Source organism: Amborella trichopoda, chromosome 6 (genome assembly GCF_054954075.1).
Source record: "Amborella trichopoda isolate Santa Cruz 75 chromosome 6, AtrichopodaSantaCruz75HAP2 v2.0, whole genome shotgun sequence".
Lineage (NCBI taxonomy): Eukaryota > Viridiplantae > Streptophyta > Magnoliopsida > Amborellales > Amborellaceae > Amborella > Amborella trichopoda.
In genome coordinates this window covers 26404284-26424165 of record NC_142341.1, presented here as the reverse complement: position 1 = coordinate 26424165, position 19882 = coordinate 26404284, and positions in this window count along the sequence as shown.

Below are 19882 nucleotides of genomic sequence, written 5' to 3'. Positions count from 1 at the left end.
ACTATAGTGAAACTAGAGCTCTTAGAGTCGTTTGGAAGTCACACAAAACCTATTCTTGATACCCCAATATTATCATCTTAGATACCCATGAGCTTGATGAACGTAGAAAACTGGCCCGAACACCAATCACCCTCCTAAAAACGTTAAGCCATAGATCCCAAAAAAGTAACTCAAATTTGACCAAATTTAGTTCTAAATTATAGAGGAGGTCACCAGCTTTCCAATGGTCCAATAATCGTCTGAATCCAACTTACAGTTAAAACATTATAGCCTGAATAAAATTGTTCGATAAACTAAAAAATTGGTCTGTGGCACGAGCCACGGTGACTTGTATTGCACAAGTATCCACTACTTGCGCATGGGCCGCACAAGTTATTGTGACTCGCACTGGCCTAATGGATCCAGAATCGGGTTAGAGCTTCTATAAGCTCCCTTGAGGAAATTTTAGTATGGGATAAGCCCAAAAAATGATTAATTTGCCCTTATCCCAATTGGATTGGGACTAAAACATTAGATTCATAAATTTCAACCATACCCCTATGCTAGGTCTACAAATAACTCCTCATAAATACCAAAAACATCATTTGAAAAACATGAAAATTCACTTAAATTCCCATAAATTCCCCTAAAGTAAGGAAAATACCTAGAAAATTAGGAAAACGCCTAGAAATCCATAGAAAATTAGGAAAATTAGGAAATTCATCAAAACGTTCCCTAGAAAAATAGAAAAAGCCCAAAAGCCTCTGGACGATTAGGGAAAACCTTTGGACAATTAGGGAAAATCCTTTAAAAACCTTAGGCTAGACACTAAGCCCAAATTTCTCTGAAATCAAAATCCGAGGAACAAGATCTCCAAAATCTCAGACCTTCAAAGCCATGTTTCAAGAAAGGAAGGGAATGCATCAAAAGGTGTAAATCATCTCACGGTCCTAATACAAGTCTGAAATATATGTTTCTCAGGTATGTTATCTTCCTTTTTCTTGGTTTACTTTAATTTCATTATTTTTATATTTTATTTTTTTTGTTATATCTTTGTTTCTAAGTGTGTGATTGAATTTGAGTGAGCTCCACTCTCTCTAATGTTCTACAAATTTAATTCGTTTTATAAGAATTTGATTCGATCTCAAATCAGAGACCCAACAAAATTTGTGCATAAACAGTTTCGCACTCACCATGGGGGTCTCGAGCTGTACATTCTACTATTTAGATAATTAAAACCATACTTCAATTTTCCAATAAAAAAGTAAAGTTTGGAAGTAAAAAAAGCACTAGAAAAACTCGCAAAAATTGGATCCAGTGCCCATTGTTAGTGTGCAAGTCATAACGACTCGCACAACAGCCAGCATGAGCTGCATTGGCTCACGCAGTGCGAGTCGACGTGACTCACGCAGTGCGAGGTGATGCGACCCACGCTCTATGGATTGCCAAAAATGTTTTTTGGCAACCCCTTTTTCCCCCTTTTTTGGGTTTCCTATGTTCTCTAGTTTCACTATTTTCTGTTTCCAGTGACCTAAAAAATCTTGAAAAATAAAATAATAATATTATTAAATAAAACGAGAAACAATAGAAGATAAGCTTGATCTTCAGATTAAGCGTTATATGCTTAGGTGAGGTTCTTGATCTTATTTATATTTTCTCATCCTTATATGATTGGATTAGGTGTTAGATCTTATTTTTTCTCATTGTTATATGTCATTTTTGCAGTACTTGTATACTCGAAGCGAATATGGAGAGAGCCAGTAGCAACATGGTCCTGTCGGTACCCAAGACACCACCAGACCACGGAACACTACAAAATTAAACCTAAAATTGGGCTCCCTCTAAAGAAATATCAGAACGAATTCAAAATACTTGAGAAGGGTAGTTTGAGATACCTGAAGGACACTTGCAAAGTTTTATCATATTCTGATAAGTTTCGATATAATCAAAATGAAACTTGGTTATCAAAACTAGCTCCTTTATGCTGAAAGTGAGCCCTACATCTACAACCCTACTTTTCTGTTCTCAAAAAATTACCAGACCACCACTATTGAATATGGAATGTCAGAAAACCCACAAATACCAAATTTCGGCTCAAACGGACCCTTCGGGACCATTTTGGACCTAACATACCAAGAAAGGATAGGTCTTACACTATTGTTGTGAGGCCTCAGTGAACCTGTTTCCATAAATGGAAACTATGTCTTCTCATTTTGGGTTGATTTTTAAATGATCATATATTTCTTTGGTCTGATTAAGCTCAAATTTGGATACGAATTAGATCTTGATGACCCGATCATTTTTATATATGATATGCATCTTGGTGTGACCTGAAGTGAGAGAATGTCTAAAGAGAAGATATGCTCAGAAACATGAAAATTCATAAGAAACAACCAATTCTTTGGAAGGCCATAGCTCAAGATTTTGGTGACGAATCATCACAAATATGGGTTTGTTGCAACCGTGCGTCGAAGAGCTACTGTTTGGTACAAGTTTTATACGTAATCGAAAGCTGGATGATGAAAATTTTAAGGTTAAAGAAAGGCATGTTTTCTCGGTTCCCGAAAGCCCATTTTTCGGCTTCCGAAAACCCACTTTTCGGCAACCTCTCGAATTGGAAAAAGCTTAAAAACCGACATAATTTACTGCAAAATGATTGTAACGGTGTCCACTCCAATTTGTGACAAAAATCAAGACTTGGAATATCACAAATCAACCAACACAGATGGTTAAAGATTTGCAAAGTTTATGGACTTGGCCGGATTTTGGGTTCTTTCTGAAAAATATGTTCCAAGACGATGAAAGGGTATCAAAATATTCACAAAAGCTCAAGCATCAATTTTATGATGATTGATCACCTGAATTACCATCATAGTTGTCCGAAAAAGCTTCCCAAGACTAGCCATGGCAAGAGGCCCCTCATGGAGGGATGGTTTTGTCATTTGCTGAAAAGTGCAGATGACACATGCGTTCACGAGGACACATGGAGGTGCCCCTAGGCGCACACACACCATATATCCACTCTCTCTCCTCTTTTTTTCTCTCTCTCCTCTACCCCTCCTCTCTCATTCTCTCTCGCCTGAGTTCACTGACCCGTGCGTAGGCAGGCCTTGCACCCTTGCTGCTTCTACCTCCTCTTTGCTGTGCACCTGTCTACTCGCGCTCTATAGCGCACCTGTCTATCCTCTCTGTTTCTACTCTCACTCTGTTGTACACTTGTTCACCCGCACTCAGCTGCGTACTTGTACTCATTCTCGACGCACACTCCTACCTATGCTCTCTTCGTGCACCTATTGTTTGATCACATTTTTCAGCACCTTGGTCCTCGATGCGGAATAAAGAGGAAGCTGATCTATAAAGTCTAACAAAATAGTGGAATTTTTTATAGTCTCAGAATGGCCCCAGATTTGGTTAAGACCTTCGTAAGCATTTCAAAAGGCCACCTGCCAAGTTTTATCACATTCTGACTTGGCTAAAGCTGTGAACACAAACAAACAATTTCAGAAAAATTGACCTCTAGCACCTTGAAATAGACCCTTACAACTGGAACTATATTTTTGGTGAGTCAAAAAGCTGTAGGACCACCTCCATTAGATCCGACACAGTTGAAAACCCATATGGGTCAAGTTTCAGCTTAATCAGACACTCTAGGACAAAGTTATGAGCAAAGCATTGAAAAGGGGTATGCCGCACACTATTCCTGTGTGGCCTCCCTGCCCTAAAACACCATTAAAGGTGGCTATTTTCATAGTCACGAGTAGTGACTTTCAAGACTCATGTCTCACTTGTTCCGTTGAAGATCGCGCTCAAATTTGTGAGCGTGTTCTTCTCGTCAAGACGAGCATTTTGATGTGTGGTACACCCCGTGACAACACTCGAGTAGGGAGAAAAGCTGGAGAGAAGTTGCTGATTCATGAAGTAGTGGCAAAAAAATCAGCAACGACATGACTCGCACAAGTGGCCAAATCACGATGCTCGTGTATCAGATCAACACGAAACCAATTCCATTGTCTGCATAAGGTCCACGGCTAGGATTGGTCCAAACCCCGTACATCATGAACAATTGAATTTTTCACACATAGGCAAGAAAGTGACTATAATTCAGGCCACCGGATTTCTAGGTTCTGTCCAAAATCCAAAAGTTACGAAATCTTCGTTCAGATTCCAAATCGTGTCCGGTTTGTTGCCACGAGATTGTGACGACATGTTTAGTACACTACAATGAACAAATCATAGAAAAACATCAAGGAACGAGCGTACTATCGACCTGAAGTTTCAAGATTCATCAAAATTTCAAGTCTTATGATCGTAGCTTAAAAACACGATCTATAACTTGAAATTGGTATCAAATCGATCGCTATGCAGAGCCCTATAATAAAACAACCATATTTTCATCAAATGAGCATCAGAGCAACCCCGGATTAGTCATGGAAGATCACGCATGTTTTAGAGCCAGAGCAAGGGCTGTTTTGGAATTTCATGAATTGTTAGGCAAGGGCAAAACAGTCAATTCCAAGCAACAAGATTGGCTTAACTTCTACTTTGAGAGTAGATCCTTACTAGTTTTGTAGCTATGATACGTTGTTCTTACTGTTCTGCTTTAGGCGAGGTGATTTGGCCAATGTATTGTTTATTGAACTGCTTTTATCATGTTACAATTTGAGTATTGAAAAGCTTGTTAAGAGACTTCACTTGATACCTTGTGAATACATGTACATTGCATATTACTGTCACTACTATACTTGTAGAAATGCAGTGGTGTAGATCTTCTTACTGAGCTTTTAACTCATTCCATCTTAATTTCATAACGGTAGAGTGAAGTGTGGTGGCACATGTGTTGAGGTGGGTGGCAGTTTGGGAGTTGAAGCCCAAAATTAAGAAGCACGAAAAGCCATCTTCCGAAGACTTTCACAGTATGTTTTGGTGGTTTCAGCAACATGACATATACCCTATTTTGTGTATCTTAGGCCGGCAGTGCCTTGAATGAATTGTAAGGACTTTTGATACTTAATGGTTGTTCTTTTGGATGGATATTTTTCTGTTGTATGGGTTTATTCGAATTTGCTTTCACGGTTTGCTATTGATTTCGTGTTTTTATGAGTTGAGCCACTCCCACCTGAGTGATGTCTGCGACCTCGGGTCGCCATCACGTGCTTTGTCGCCCTTCGGCAGGGGTTTGGGGGTGGGGTCGTGACAACATCATTATCAGTTTTTGTTTCCCGACCATTGTTGGAGTAAGTCAAGATTACCCTCAAGGGTCTGCTGCCTAGGACCAAGTCCACCTGAGGCCGGGATATTCGCATCTTCCTAGCCTTTGAAGTTCGTGGCTTGGACACTTGTCATGCGATCGTTGACTTCATAGCACATGAGACCCCCATGGTTCCTACCTGGAGAAATATCACTATTAAAGCCATTGTTGTTGTTGATGACCTGTGATTAACGCAAGGGTTCGCTCGTTAGGGTGAATAAAAAATACACGAGAGTAACTGTGGAAAAGATCGTGATTCAGGCCATATCCTAGAGAGAGATTCGACTTCCTAGATTCAACCATAGATGAAAGGTGAATTGCTCCCCAGTGGAATCACAAGGGATTTGGATGTCCCAAATGTGAATGCTTAAAAGGGAATGTACAAACAACATTAGACTATAAATAGAAAACCAGAGGGCATCAAATTCGAGGCCAAATTCGCCTGTGCATTCTATATCAAAAACACATGCCTTATCTTATACTGGGCATTGAATAGCTTAAGAAGTTTAATCCCCTTGTAGAAAGTACATGTGCTAAAGAAAAGAAAAATAAGCCGAACATCATTAATTTTGGCCTTGAAACGTATATATTTGTTTATAAGGGAAAACATATACAGACATATCTGATCGGAAAAGATAAAATCGAGAGTATATCGGCTCATATTCTTGTGGGTGTATACAGTGATATTATCCTTCAAATCTAGTCTTCCAAACATAACAGGCCCAAGTGAATCGTAGGATACGATTATCTCTTTCTTTGTGTCTTGAATATCTCACTCTATTTTCCACTCTTAATTCTTACTGCGGTAAAAAAATCCTGCAATAACACTTATATCTACTAAACTGTGTCTATAAAAAATGTGCGACCCCTCTTCACTCGAGAGATCCCCCTTTTACGTTGTTAAGTTATGGTTTTTCAAAAGATATCCATGCATTTCCCATCTTTGATTCTTCACCCTCCATCTTCATCTTGAAGTTATCCTTTCTTTTGAATCACATAATTTGTAGGGCGTAATCTTTATCTTCATAATGTTGTTTACTTCATGTATTTATCCTTTGACGCTGTTAATCTCATTGTTGCTTGTCTTGAATTTCAAACATTTGAACCTCATGATCTTTCCGAAGAAAAATCAAGGATTCATAAATTGTTCAACTCAATCTATGCTACATCTTTAAGGGTGATAAAGCAATGAGTCAAGAATCCAACGGTGCTGATTTCATAGAGATCTCCTTGTATTGAGGATGGAAACCCCTTCGGTAACCAAATGTCGCACGACGCTTAAATCTTTTAAGGCCTAAACTGCCGATGGATGAGTATGATGGGTTAAGCCATCCCCAGTAACTATGTCGAAACTAAAAACGATATCATTATTGTTTACGTGCAGTCTCTAAAGAGTCAAGGCTCTAAACAATCAGAGTAAAGAGCACCTATAAATGGTGTCGTTAATTGTGGTTTCAATATTGGAAATCTTTGTGGGAGCCTTAAATTATGTTTCCATATTTAATGATAAAATTTACATCTTCAAAAATAGTGTAGATCGAGCAAATCTATGAAAATTAAAAAATCTTGAAAATTGACGGTCCAAAAATCCGTTACAAGAAGCACTATTTCCAAAACTTGAAATCCATTTTTCTTCTCGCGTCCATGCATCTTGATGTAGAGATAATCAATTTGATGATAGTTTGGAATCACAACAACCTCTTCTCGTAAAAGTTTTGAGGTGGGTTCTAATTGATGTTTAGATCCTCGACTTTATATAAACGTTTTCCTCATTGTTTTTATTTTTCTTATATTCCCTATAAATCCCCAAATTGGAAATTGGAAGTGCAACACTTCGACGTCGATTCAAATTTTCAAAAATTGTGACTTGAAGTAGCATTCGACTATTTTGGTTCTTTTGTCAGAATCGGTGAATTGTTAATTCATTACACATAAATACATATTACGGCGGTGATCTAATGCAACAACTGTATCATAGTATAATGCAACCACACTTTCAGGAAATCATGTTTGTGGTATTTGTATTACCCAAAATTTTGCATACATACTCTCTTCATCTCAATAATCAATCACAAAAAAAAAAAAACAAAAAAGTTCGATTTGAACCCTAGATTTGGTTGAAATGAGTCATCTAAAATAAAAAATCTAGACCATTCATTGCGTGAATTTCAAGATCTTAGCATTTACAAACTCAAATTTAGTTTTTTCTTTTTTAATGTTGTTCATCTAGTGATAATAAAGCTATCTAAAAAGAAAATTCCTTCTAAGGCTTAGATATGAGCATTTCATAAAAATGGACGGCCTATGTTAATTGGGCTAAAAAATACTTTTGAGGTTGCATTTTCAATTTTTCTTTTTTTGTGATTGTTCATTAGAATGAAAAGAGTGGATATTTTAAATTTTGGATCAAACAAATGGCCCTCACATGATTTTGAAGATTTTTGCATTATATTACTATACAACTATTGCATTAAATCATTGCGCTACATGTTATCCTTGAGAGCCATCTTGGTTGGTGATTCCTCCCACCGACATCGATACTTGAACCCAAAGTTTTCAAAATGCCTTGGGCCTTGGACTCAGCCTTGCTCCAAGGCAAATAACTCGGTGGAGTCCGGATGGAGTAGGTTGAGTTCTGTATAGGTTAAAAATAGTCTACAAAAAAGGTAACTAATTTGTTTAAAATAAGTGAAAAACAAGAACAAATAAATAATTAAAGTACTAGAAACTATGCAATGACTACAAAAGTAAAAGTATATACAAACGAAGGTTTATTGAAACTTTTGATCTATATTTTAAAATATTTTAAAAAAATAAAAAAGGAAACATATAAAAAAGGGTTTGTATATGACGATACCAATCACCTTTTGTAAAAGAAGGTCACAATTACTTAAAACCATCCGATGTGAAATCTAATAGCTTGGGTGTTTGATAAAATTTCTTTTGAACATTGAGTTTGGTCAATAGAATAAATGCAGCCACCCAACTTCACATTTAATGGTCAAGGTTAATTGTGACCATCTTGTACCAAAAGTCTATAGCTTTCCTTCAAAACAAAATAAAGCGTGCAATAACGAAAATTTCAAATCATCACAAAACCAAATAATTTTTTTAACTATGTTCCATTAGTAGCTTCATTCGCTCCACAAAGAAAAAAAGTTGATAAAGAAAAAAAGTTGATAAAGACTGATGTAGTTGCTTCGTAAGGTCCATGTGAGAGAGAGAAAGTGAAAGAGAGAGGTAGTTAAGACAACAGACAGTATAGTTAATAGCACCATGGAACTAAGGCCACATGACGTGATTGTTTCCTTCATTACAACTGATAGAGACAGACACACGGTTGCATTCAGCAACGATGGGCTCACTTAAGACTCCCTTTTCTGGCCCTTTTATTCTCAAATACCACTCTTTAAGACCTTAAATCATACATAGATAGGTAGACCTCCTGATTTATTTAGTAAAGGAGGTGATATTATCTTAGGGTTCTTCGATGACGACGGCCTCATTAGCGTGGGAGCAGCAGCGCTTGCAGTGGCCGTGATCCATGTGGCAGCATCCATGTTTGCAGTGTCCGTGGCCTTGTTCTGCCTGTGTGTTTGCAACATCATGATCGTCAATGACGAACTTGGCCTCATTAGAGTGGGCGCAGCAGCGCCTGCACACATGGTGATACATGTCGCAGCACCCGTGCTTGCAGTGCGACCCAGCTTCGGGCTCCACTACTACTTCTCCTTGTTCTGGAGGATGAGGGCAACACTTCGTGCAGCCGTGTGGGCTCTTCTTGCAGCAACCGTATTTGCATCCACCCCCATGAGCTTGCTCTGCCATATACAGCAAAACAACAAAGGTACAAAACTAAATTACCATTATCACAACTACCAACCTAGTAATTAGTTACTAATGACACGGGGCAGCATACTATTTTGAACCTTGAGAGATGGGTTGAACTGATCACCCACTAGCTTCTAGCCTGCTCGAAACTGATTGTTAGGCTTGCCATTTTCCAAAGTTTTTATACATAAGATAATATAAAATAAGGAAATTCGCTCGGTGGTCTAGCACTTTTACCAGTACTGGTAAAAAGGCTGCTAGGAGATTTTTAAAACACTGGTAAAACTTGATGCATGTCCAACACACAAAACAATAGGTTGCATATCACCTCAACTTGTTGAGCTTTTCAGCTCAAATCTATCATCAACATAGCGTCAATTGGAACTGGTCATGTCTTTCAAAATGAGGTGACATGGAACAATTTTGTAGTAGTAGTAGTAGTAAGCGATTCAGAAAGTAGTAGCGAAGTGGTAGTAGTAAGCGAATAGTAGATGTCCCAGAAATAGTAATTCCGATCTCCACATTAGTAGTTCCAGCAGGAGCATAAATAGTAGCAGTAAGTGATTTGGGGAAGATATGATACCTTGAATCTGTTGTTTCGCGTCCACTCGCTCTTTGCAGTCTGCTGTGTAGACAAGTAGGGTGGCTACAAAGAGCAATAGGGTGATAACGAGGAAGGCCTTTGCTGCCACCATCTTCTCTCTCAGTCAGTCAGTAGGATACACTGCCCTTCTCACTCAAGAAAGAAATGGAAGCTTGTTCGTAGAGTGAGTGAGGAGGGGTGTTTATAGGGGGTTACTACTTAGTAGTGGCTGTCAACTTCACATGAAATGCAATTTTTTCAAAGCTTATCCTCTTTCCACAGTGGATAAACATATATTCAACAATTACATTCACTACTCCCCGCCTTCCTTTCTTGACCCCTTCTCTCAATAACACCACCACCCTTGCCTTGAAGTCTCTGGTAAAAAAGTAATCCGCGTAGTTTAGTCTTCATGTTTGGCTGTGTAGGATGGTAATCTTGTTTTTTCAAAGAGATATTGTTGAATAAGCTGCCTACCAGCACTAAATTCTCGCTCCCATCATTCGTTTGTTTTCAAAGTAGAAGTAATTTCACATATCCATTAAGCACTATCAACAATTAATTATCCATTATCCATCCCGGACATGGACACTAAAATCTCACTCCCAACAACAGGTTGAATGTTGGACCAAATTTTAGAAAAAGGGAACAAAAAATAAATATAATAGTTTAACAATATAAAATGTATTAAAAACTTGCGCAACATAATTTAGCTAGTCAAACTGCTAAAATCTGGCTGGTCCACCCCCCAATGTTAGTCAACATTGAATTTTAATTTGTTTTTTCCTAAACCTAGATTTTACCTTGAACCACAATGGTCAAAGCACTGGTTGGCAGTCCGACCAATTGGACTACAGTCTCGCCTTGATAGATATGGTTTTAAGATCTCTAGATCAAATCATCATAATCATCATCATCATTATTATCATAAAATCGATCATAACGTAAATAAAGAATGTATCAAAATATTTCAAGCTGTAAATACCACTAAGTATTTTGCCGCAAGCCTAATCTACATTGTGGTCTACAGGAGTGTAGATACCCCCCTATAAACTCTGGATAAGAGAATTCCTATATACCTCAAATTCTGAGTCCTAAAGACAACAATAACCCTCGTAAACCATAGTGAAACTAGAGCCCTTAGAATTGTCTCGAAGTCATACAAAACCTAATCTTAATACCCCAATATTATCATCTTAGATACCCAGCAGCTTTATGAACGTAGAAAATTTACCCGAACACCAATCTAACGCCTAGAAACCTTAAGCCATAGACCCCGAAAAAGTAACTCAAATTTGACCAAATTTAGTTCTAAATTATAAAGGACGTCACTAGCTTTCCGATGATCCAAGAATTGTTTGAATCTAACTTACAGTTATAACGTTACAGCCTCAATAAAATTGTTCAAAAAACTGACAAATTGGTCCATGGCACGAGCCACGGTGACATACATTACATGAGCCTCTACTACTCGTGCATGGGCCACGCAAGTTACTGTGACTTGCACTAGCCGAATGGGTCCAAAGTAGGGTCTTCTATAAGCTCCCTAGAGGCAGTTTTTTGACTGGATAAGCTAAAAAAATGGTCAATTTACCCATATCCCAATTGGATTAGAACTAAAACTTTAGATTCATAAATTTCAACCATAATCCTCTGCTAGGTCTACAAATAACCTCTCAAAAATACCCAAAACAATCATTTGAAAAACATGGAAATTCCCAAAAATTCCTCCACAGCCTAGAAAATTTTGACAATTAAAAAATACCTAGAAACTTAGGAAAAGGCTTAGAAATCATTAGAAAATAAGAAAATTTAGAAAATTCATAAAAAAATCCCTAAGAAAGTAGAAAAAATCCTAAAGCGCTTGGAAGATTAGGGAAAACATTTAGACAATTAGGAAAAATCATTAAAGAACCTTAGGTTAGTCCATAAGCCCAAATTCTCTAGAAATTTCTGTAAACTCAAAATCCTAGAGACGAAATCTCCTCAATCTCAAACTTCTAAAGCCATGCCCGAAGAAAGCAAGAGAAGGCATCAAAATGTGTAAATCATCTCGAGGTCCTAATACAAGTGTGAAATCCAGGTGTCATAGGTATGTTATCTTCGGTCTTCCTTGGTTTATTTTAATTTCATTAGTTTTATATTTTATTCTTTTAGTTATATCTTTATTTCTTAGTGTGTGATTGATTTTTTATTTCTTAGTGCATGACTGATTTTTTATGGTTTTTAAGATTTACTACGAGAAATTCACAACTGGCCCTATTGTTTGGGTCTCAAATACTAGACCACTACCATTGAATCCGGAATGTCTAAAAACCCACAAATACCAAATTTTGGCTCAATCGGACCCTCCAGGACTATTATCTGCCAAATTTCCCATAAAAAGATGGGTTTTACACTCTTGTGGTGCGGCCTCAGCAAACAAGTTTCCATAAATGGAAACTGTGTCTTCTCATTTCGTGATGATTTTTAAATGGTCATATCTTGCTTCACTCCGATTAAGCTCAAATTTGGGCACGAGCTAGATATTGACAACCCTATCAATTTGATATATGGCACGCATCTTGGCGTGACCTGAAGGGAGAGAATGTCCAGAGAGAAGATGTGCTCAGAAACATGAAAATTCATAAGAAAACATCCAATTCTTTGGAAGGCCTTAGTGCAAGATTTTGGTGATGGATCATCGCAAATATGTATCTGTTGCGACCATGGGTCGAAGAGCTACAGTTTGGCATAAGTTTTATACATAATCGGAAGCCGGATGATGCAAATTTTAAGGTTGAAGAAAGGCACGTTTTTTCGTTAGCCAGAAATCCATTTTTCAGCAACCTCCCGAATTTGGAAAAAGGTCAATTCTAGACCAAAATGGATGAAATTTATTGCAAAATTATCATGACATTATCCTCTCCAATTTGTGACAAAATTAAAGACTTGGAACATCACAAATCAACCAACATTGAGGGTTAAAGATTTGTAAAGTTTATGGACTTGGCCGGATATTAGGTTCTTCTTGAAAAATATGTTTCAAGAAGATCAAAAGATACCAAAATATTCACAAAAATTCAAGCATCAATTCTATGATGATTGATCGCCTGAATTACCATGATAGTTGTCAGAAAAAACTTCCCAAGACTAGTCATGAAAAGAGGCCCCTCATGGAGGGATGGTTTTGTTATTTGATGAAAAGTGCAGAGGGGTATTTTGGTCATTCGTTCCAAATATGGGATGATTATTTTAATTCAATAATTGTGTATTTTTTGATAATTTTGGGTACTTTTGAGTATTCCACCCATGCTTAGTAGTTGCTCTATATAAGGAAACCCATGTCACTAGTAATAGGGTCTTGAAATATTAGTCATTGAAGGCTTGTTCATAATAATATGGGAGTATTTTGGAGTGAATTTCTGTTTATTCTCTTTTCTTCCCTCATAAGTTCAAGACCAAAGTGAAAGAAGAGGGAACATTTGTTAGGAGAGAAATAGCCCTAGACCACCCTATGCCACGACCCTTTCCCTACTCCAACCCAACCCATTTTGTACACCCTACACCGCAGCCCTTTCCCTACTCCACCTTAACCCATTTCGTACACCATACACCACATTACACCTAAACCCTAGCCCTCTCTCTTGTGCGTTCATGGGGACACATGGAGGTGCACCTAGGCATACACGCACAATAAGTCCACTCTCTCTTCCCTTTTTCTTTCTCTCTCCTCTCCCCCTTCAATCTCGTTCTTTCTCACCTGAGTTCATTGACTCGTGCCTAGGGCAGGCCTAGCGCCTTCTCTGCTTCTACCTATGCTCTGCTATGCACCCGTGTACCTGTGCTTTGCAGTGCACCAGTCTACCCTCTTTGTTTCTACTCGCACTCTGTTGCACACTCATTCACGCACACTGAACTGCGCACTTGTACTCGTTCTCTACACACATTCCTACCAGTGCACTCTTCACGCACTTGTTCCTATGTTCAACGCACACTTATACCTGTGCACTGCTGCACACTTGTACCCGTGCTCCATGCAAATTCCTACCGGCCCTCTCTTCGTGCCCTTGTAACTGTGCTCTACACACTTCTACTAGTGCCCTGTTGCTTATTTGTATTTATGCTCTATGCGCACTCGTACTCGCACTCTCTATAGAGCTCTTTTACTTGCACTCAATTCCATGTATCTCTACCCATGCCCAGCCATCCGCATTCATTTTATTCATTATCCTTCTCTTCGTTTAAAACATTTGAACCTGGAAGATCATGAGACAATACTTTAGAGTCTTAATTCTAGATTTGCTACTCTAACTACCTTCTCATATAGTGAATCGCGGTTGTAAGAGATATTGCTTCTTTGACATCTGTTTACTCGAGTTGTAGTAGTTTTGAGTTAATTTTCTTCATAATTCTGATTCTCTTCCTATCTCGACCATCCGGTCATACAGTGTTCCAAGCTGTGAGAAGACTTTCTTCTCTCCCATTTCGAAGCCATATCAGAACCACTCACTCACGAAACTTGCTAAGGAGGAGTATTTACATTTGAATTTCAGTCAGTAGTTTCTAAGAAAGAACGAGATGAAGTGTTGATGTTTGAGGGGGGTTCGAGTCCAAACCAAGCTGCTGGATAGCCGGAGCGCTTTTGTGAATTTAAGAGAGCATTTCTCCTCGGGCTTTTCTCACAACCCCAACTGTTGTGAGGTTGGTGGTCTAGTTCATCTCTTCATCGTTCTTTAAATCCTCTCACAAGCTGGACACACCCATCTGCACAAAATTACACCATGAGCTGCGCATGAGGCTACACGGTTGTTTGAGAGTGGCTCAGACACGAACCGGTCCAACCCAGGTCTCGACCACTCATCTTTATCTGACTAGATTAGAATGGGCCTTTGGATTATTGGGTTTCTTCCTAACACTGCTTGCTAATTTAATTTCTATTATTAATCATCTTCATTTCCCTTCCTTGCCTTCAAAAAGACTTCTTATCTGAAAGATCTTTAGAAGTTCTATTCTTTGGTAGATCTGACTGGAACACAATTGATGAACTTTTGAAGAGATATTTCTAGATGTCATATCTAGTTATGACAAAATTTTACAGACCCTTTGGGACTGGTACTTTATTATTAGTGAAAGGCAAGGAGTTTCAAGGGTACACATCTTCGTTAATTTAATACTCATAGCTTTCTCTTATGTGCCTAAATACCGGCCTTTATCTGAACGGACCAAGGTTTTCCCGGCCATGGAAACACAAACAGTGGTAGGAGCATGAAGAGAGAGGAATAACAATGCCGTGCATGAAGAGAGAGAAAGAGCAATGTCGCGAGTGAAAAGAGAGAAAGACCAACACCATGTGTGAAGAGAGAGAAAGAGCAGCATCGCACGTGAAGAAAGAGAAAGAGCAGTGCCATTCATTAAGAGGGAGAAAAAGCAACGTCATGCATGAACAGAGAGAAAGAGAAGTGTCATGCGTGAAGAGAGAGAAAGAGAAGCACCACATGTGAAGAGAGAGAAAGAGCAGCACTGCGTGTGAAGAGAGAGAAAGAGCAGTGCTGCACATGAAGAGAGAGAAAGAGCAGTGCCACATGTGAAGAGAGAGAAGGAACAACGTCGTGCATGAAGAGAGAGAGGCAATGCCACGAGTGTAAGGAGAAGAAGGAAATTTCACAAACGACAGTAAGTTGGGACAAATGGACTAGCGTCGTATGTGTAGCGCTGTTCGTGTAGCACTGTGCGTGACATTGGCGTGCATGAACAGTGACTGTCACCTGCTGAGTGCATTGAGCCACACATTACTACTTGTCCAGTTGCATGTGTGGTATATGCCACCTGTCAACACTTGGGCTGCCATCTCCCATCAAGGCAGTACTTAAGCATCTCCCTCTCCCTCGGGCCATTCACTTCACTCTCCCTCTCTCTAGAGCCATTCAACCTTGAGCCCCTTTATTAGCCATTGTTCACCATTAAAGAGCCTTGTTAGAAGCTTAAAGGAGGAGACTGTGGGAGAAGATTTGGAGACATTGTGCACTTAATGTAAGTGGATCATCTACCCTATAGGTCCTTAAGCATGGATTGGACATGAATTACGGATGATAATTTGCATGAGTAGTGGCATGAGTAAGGGATGCATATGCACACCGTTATACTGTAAATTTCCATCAATTTAGCTTGCCTTTGCATGCCCAAAATGAGAATAAATATTCTTTGCCTTCCATGAAAAACCTATGATTAAGTGTTTATATGTATCTAATGGTCAATAAGAAGGGTTTTATTTTAAGATGTAGGATAATTTGGGATTAATTGGTTGTCATGTTGGATAATGTTAAAACTGCATAGTAATTTCCAAGAAGATTCAATGTTTTTCTAATCTCCTTTTGGTCTATCAAATGAGGTCCAAATGACCGTAAATTATTGCCATTGGAAAGATATTTGTGTCTACTAAATTTTTTATGTTTGAATCTTTCTCAAAGTCTTTATGCATAAAGAGTTATGCTTAAAAATGTACAAGTGGGCCACTATTGGCAGATTTAGTAAAAGTGCAGAACTGATTTCTTTGTTGTCACAAATTTTTGATTGACTAATTAGAGTCCATTTTCTTCTCAATTACTGCCATTTGAAATATTTATGAGTATCATTGAAATCACATGTTGAAAATATTTTGAATTTCTTCTTAAATTGAGAGATCTACAATTGTTTGCCAAGATATGTCACTGTGAGCAGATTTCGTAAAATCGAGAACCATTACTTAGGTTGGAGTCCAAATGTTCACAAGCTACCCTTGTTTGAAAGATACATGTTGTCAATCGAAGTTTTGCTTTGGAAGAAGTTTAAAATGTTCTATGGATTGAAAGTTATAATGGTGCTAAGTGGGACATGTCATTGTCCTAACTGCACAGCAGGTTACAGATGGGATGCCTCCTTTCTAATAAGATTTTGAAGGGGCCAAAATGGTCAAAACGCTTTCAAACAACAAAAATTTGAAAGATACACGTGTCTAGTAAAAGATTGGTTTTGGAACTATTTTCGAATTCCAAATGGATCGAGCATTATGGCCCTATTTATGGCTGGACATCATTGTCTGAAATTGAAGAAAAATATGAGTGTGATATTCAAAACATGACAATGTGATACTGAAAAAATGATACTGCGATACTGAAAATATGATATTATGATACGGTATTGTTGATTAGTATATGTGATTATGTTATAACAAACTGTTATATGTGCATGACCACTACACAAGGGGTCCTCCATTGGTAGTGGATACTCTGATTCTGTTATATTAAGACTATTATATGTGCCTAACTGCTACGCAATGGATCATCCATTAGTAGACGATGCTCTGATTCTATTATATTAAGGCTGTTATACGTGCCTGACCGCTATGCAATGGGTCCTCTATTGGTAGTGGATACTCTAATTTTGTTATATTAAGACTGTTATATGTGCCTGACCACTACACAATGGGTCCTCCATTGGTAGTGGATACTCTAATTCTATTATATTAAGACTCTTATATGTGCCTGATCGCTACGCAATGGGTCCTCCATTGGTAGTTGGATTTGTGACTCTGCTATACTGAAAATTGATATTTATGATATGACCACTACGCAATGGGTCCCCCATTAGTAATCGAGTATATTGTATCTTAACTCCTATGATAGGAGTGGAGTTGATGAGTGATTGTGAATAACAAGGAGGGTCGCCCCCCCCCCCCCCCCCCTCCCCAAATTGTCATGGGCACTATGCATTGGGCCCTCCAATGGTAGTGTAATGCCGTCCCGTGTGAAGACGTAAGGAGAGGGTCGTGTCTTACAAGGCCGCAACCTATCGAAAACCTCAAAGCACGCTGGGGATTGTGTGCGTTAGTGAGGGCATTACGAAATGGGTCGTCCATTTGTCATTATCCTACCTCTTGAATGAGGGTAGAAGTTCTAAGTTGCAGGATTGGCTTCCCTAATCGATGTATCTTCTACTTCGGGAGTAAATAGATCTGTTCTGCCTCTCTGAATTAGGCATTCTGTGTGAACATCTGATTGTAACTGTGATAAGTATAGATATATTTACCATCTCAAGAACAATTGATGCTCTGATATCAGAATATTACTCTCTTTATACGGCAAATGTATAATCTGATGCATGATCCTACTTTGTGATGCCAGTATGATTTCTAATAAATCATAGACTATGTTATTTTGTATATGCATGTAGGCAGGAATACAAGGGTATTGATCTACTTACTGGGCTTATATCTCACTCCGCTTACTTTCTTCTGTGTAGAGTGATAGCACTTGACTGTGGGAGTCCTGCAGCAGAGTGGTGGCGACAAACATTTGAAGCTTCAGACCTGTTAGGGATCCCTATCTGCATAATAGGTGGATGGTGGCAATGCCACTGTGTTGTTTTGGCGTGATGTACTGTAAAGTCAGGCTTGTAAGCCTTGAACTATATTGTAAAGAATATTGGAGTTTGAATGAAAATTTAATAGTTTTAATTTATTCAGTTTATAGTGCTTAATGTATGAGTTTTATTTATTTTTGTGGTTTGCTTTGATTCTGCACTTCTAACATGCGTTGCGCCACTCCCACCTGAGTGACATTCGCGACCTCCTTTACGATCCTATACTCTATCGCCCTCCGATGGAGTGCGATGGGAGTCAGGCGGCAGGGTCATGACAGTTATGGTATCAGAGCAGCTAATAGGATTCTTGGCCTAGGATGTTTTAAAAGTGTCCTTAGTATAGTTTTGGTTAGATTAGTAACTGAGTGCTTATGTCGTAGATTGAAGATGCCGAGGATGCGAGCCAATATTATAAGCTCTAGTAAGGAAAAGATCGAGGCCCTCCGTGAATTCGTTAGAACTCTAGGGGCCATGAATCAGATGATGAAAGAAGCGGTGCCGGTCCTGTCTACCCCTACCCTTGACTAGAATGACAATAGTTTAATAGAGAAGATTAGGAGGTTGACTCCTCCAACTTTCTTGAGGCTCAGGGGAGTAGAGAAAGCAGAATGATGAAGAAGGAAAGTAGAAAAGATCTTTGAGGTGTTAAACTGTAAGGATGAATAAAAGGTCAAGTTCAAGACCTTCTGGTGGGGGCTCAGTGAAGCAATCATGGGAAGAATCAGGGACAGAAGTGAGTTGAGGAAATTTTCTAGAAGCAATTAATGAGAAGTACTTCCCTAACTCTGTACAGGAAAGAAAAGAAGTAGAGTTCATTGAGCTACAATAGAGAAATTTATCGGTGGAATAGTATGCAGCTAAGTTTGCTGAGCTGTCAAGGTAGGCGCCACACCTCATTAATACCGAGGCGCGGAAAGTGAACAAATTTGAGAGAGACCAAAGACCAGAATAAAGGGGGAGGGTGATATCAACAAATCTCAAAACCTTTTCCCCTTTGATAGATTTGGCCTTGAAGATTGAGAGGGACTGTGAAGAGTCCTGGGTTGGGGGAAACTGGAAGATGGGACCAGCCCAGTTTGGACATTTAGGGAAAAAGGCTCAACCACCACCAAGTAGGAATTTCAGGGGAAGAGATAACCAGATGGGTAAGAAGATTTAAAGGACCTTGCCGGGAGATGTAAGGGAGAACAGGCGCCTAACATGCCCACATTGTGGGAGGGACAATCATTTGGCGGCTGCGTGCTTAACAAGGACAAGAGCGTTCTTCAGATGTGGCAAACTTGGCCACCAGATTCGAGATTGGCCAGTGAAGGGACCTTAAAACTTACTTAAGACTCAAGGTCGAATATTTTCCCTCATAGAACAAGAAGCCAAGGCATCTGCCTCTATAATCCAAGGTACGCTCTCCGTTTGTGGCATGGAAGTTAAAATTCTGGTTGATCCTGGATCTACACACTCTTTTGTTGCACCCACTTTGCATGCCACATAAATACTTAGACCTTCACTTCTTGACTGGACATTGGTAGTATGCACACCTATGGGGGAATCTATAAAAACTGATATTGTTTACAAACAGTGTTGGGTTTTACTTGAAGGGTGTGTGCTGCCTATAGATTTGATATTATTAGACATTTTAAGACTTTGATGTTAATTTGGACATGGATTGGTTGTCCACACACCATGCTACAGTAAATTGTCATGATAAGACTGTAACCCTTAGACACCCAAACCAGCATGAGTTGAACCTTTTTGGCATCAAGGATGCTTCTCCTCTGCACTTCATCTCGGCTCTTCGGCTTTCTCGTTTGTTGGCCAAAAGATGTGTGGGGTATTTGGCTTAAGTAGTAGAAATTTAGGATGTC